We start from the raw sequence: 2364 nt of genomic DNA on the forward strand, positions 1-2364 counted from the left end.
TCAAATTCTTGCCTCTAGATGTTCTGTATCTTGGATGTGACTGGGTAGAGGTTGGGGGAGGAGCCTGAGTCTTCCGCTCTGCCTGGCACCTCTCTTTGCGCTCCATCTGCTCTCTCCAAGCCTTGTGCCTGTCCTCATTGCTCATACACTTGGCTGTAATCTCAGCTTGGCTCCTTGTTGGCTGTCTTAGTTCCTTCTCTGCTCCCGTGGACAAAAATGCTAAAGCAACTAAGCTGAAGAAGAGTTTATTCTGGCTTGTGGTTCAAGGGTGCAGTCGGTCATGTCCGGGAAGGCAGAATGACAGAAGAAGGCAGCTGGTGGCTTTGCATCCACAGGGTTTCCGTTGTAGCATTATGCTAAACAGAACCCCAGAGCAGTTTCAGAATTCCATCACTGTTTTCCTTCTTGTTGTAACCTTAGCACCATTCACTCTCAAAGAGTAGGGGCTCTACCAAGACCCATTAATTCCCAGGGGAGTGGTATGAGGATGCCTCTGGAGCCGTGGGTGTCTGTTAGACAGACAGGTGATGGAGTGGCAGGTTGTGGTGGGGTACAGCTTAGAGCCCTGTTCCTGGTACCCAAAGGTCTTAACTCAGTGGCCACCTATTAAACTGCTCTAGCCGTTACCTCAGTAGCCTGCTCTGTGCCGAGTGCTCAGTGCTCAGTGTTAAAGAGGACTTACTGTTCTTACAGAGGACCCAGGTTTGGTTCTTAGCACCCACCTCAGGTGACTCACGACTGACTGTCACTCCAACTTCAGGGGATCCAGTGGCCTCTATGGGCACCTGCATATATGTAGAACATATAATCTCTCTCGCTGCCACCTGCCCCCGGGTTTCTCACCTGGCATTTCCTTGACTATTGATCCTAATCCACGGAAGCAGCTGTTAACTTGGCGTCATAGTCTTAGGTCTCATGAGTTAGACTTGGGAGCCATTAATGAAGCATCACTTTAGAATGAAAAGTCCTAAAGAGCCTTAAGGGACTTTGGGACCATAAAGAACAACACACCTTAGGCAATCGAGGGAGATTAGAGTTCCCTAGAATCTCACTGGAGAAGTACAGCCAGACAACAGCAAGGCCAGGTGGTGGTTAAGTAGGCTTAGGGAGAACGAAGAATGCTGGGAATCAGAAGCTTGGCTTCCGGGTCCTGACTCTGGGATGGGCTTGCTGTGTGACCTTGGACAAAGCAGGGCTCTAGCTTTGTTTACAAATATGGGGATTGGTCTGGAAAGTTTTCAGCGTGCCTCCTGTGCCAAACATTTATCTTTGTTTTGCAGTGTTGTGACTCAGTGGGAATGCCTCGGAAAGAGGGGATCGGCTGACCTTGGGCTGACTGATCAGCTCGCAGCCAAAGGAACAGAAGGAGCGCGCACCTTCCCAGCCTAGCCTCCGCGCCAGGGCCCAACATTTCTGCTGTTGTCTGTCTTCTCCGGCTCATCTCTTTGCCTCTTGGAATCCCTCAGAACCAGACGGCCTGTGTGCTGGTTGACATATAGTTCACTAAGCTGTCAGACAGTTTATCTCACGCGTGAGCATGTGCTCCAGCATCGGATGGAACAGAAAAAAAACCAAAGCATCCCAGGCTCCCTCTGGAGTAAAGTCTGTTCTTCCTTTCAGGACTGATTCATGGCTAAGCCTCTGCAGTCGGACATTGCCTCATTCTGGCGGTGAGACATGGGCCTTTTGTCAGGCCAAGTTTAGACAAGAGTTCCAAGGCAAAAGTGAGTAATTTCTGATGGATCGGGGCTTGCGACGCTTCCTCGGCCTCACCAGCCTGGCCTGAAGCCTTCCCTGCTCTTCAGGTGGATTTTTTCCCCTTGTACTCAGATTCTAAATCCACCCTCTGACAGGCAGAGGTGAGTCAGAGCTCCTGGTAAACAGCAGGCTGGCACCCTGCTGTCTCATGGGTCTGAACTAGGGTGGGAATTCCCTCTGTGCAGTGACTTGAGGATTGAAGATCTCTGAGGGCTTCTGAGCCCCTCCCCCTCTGGAGGAACAGGTGACAGGCAGGTCATTCTCCTGACCACTCTTCCGGTAGGAGGCCTAGCTACCCTGTATTGTCTTCAGACATCTTTTTGTTCCCAACCATGATAGGACCGTGAGCGCATCTAGCAGATTATGAGACACCTCTGAAACCAGATATTCAGGTTAATACAAAATCCCCTCTATGGGCGTAGATAATCTAATTAGCTGTTAATACACAAACAGGACAGTCACAGCTCTCAAGAGTACTTGGAGGAATGTGAATTGATTCCAAAATGTGGGGCTTTCAAAGGCAAGGGCAGTGACTCCATTTGGGAGAAGATTACCTCTCACTCATTTCAAGACAAGCCACCCCTGTTCCTCTCTGTGATAAAAAAA

The 2364-nt window shown here is 50.0% G+C and overlaps 1 long non-coding RNA gene across 2 annotated transcripts in view; it reads left to right on the plus strand.

Moving 5' to 3' along the window:
• Window positions 1-2358, plus strand: part of LOC116081441 — a 51284-nt gene extending 48926 nt beyond the window's left edge. For both annotated transcript variants that reach the window (XR_004114891.1, XR_004114893.1), the window contains one exon: window positions 1281-2358. This is a non-coding gene — a long non-coding RNA (uncharacterized LOC116081441). The remainder of the gene's footprint in view (window positions 1-1280) is intronic.
• The last annotated feature ends 6 nt before the right edge of the window (window positions 2359-2364 follow it).

This window comes from Mastomys coucha, unplaced genomic scaffold, assembly GCF_008632895.1.
Source record: "Mastomys coucha isolate ucsf_1 unplaced genomic scaffold, UCSF_Mcou_1 pScaffold7, whole genome shotgun sequence".
NCBI classification, from domain to species: domain Eukaryota; kingdom Metazoa; phylum Chordata; class Mammalia; order Rodentia; family Muridae; genus Mastomys; species Mastomys coucha.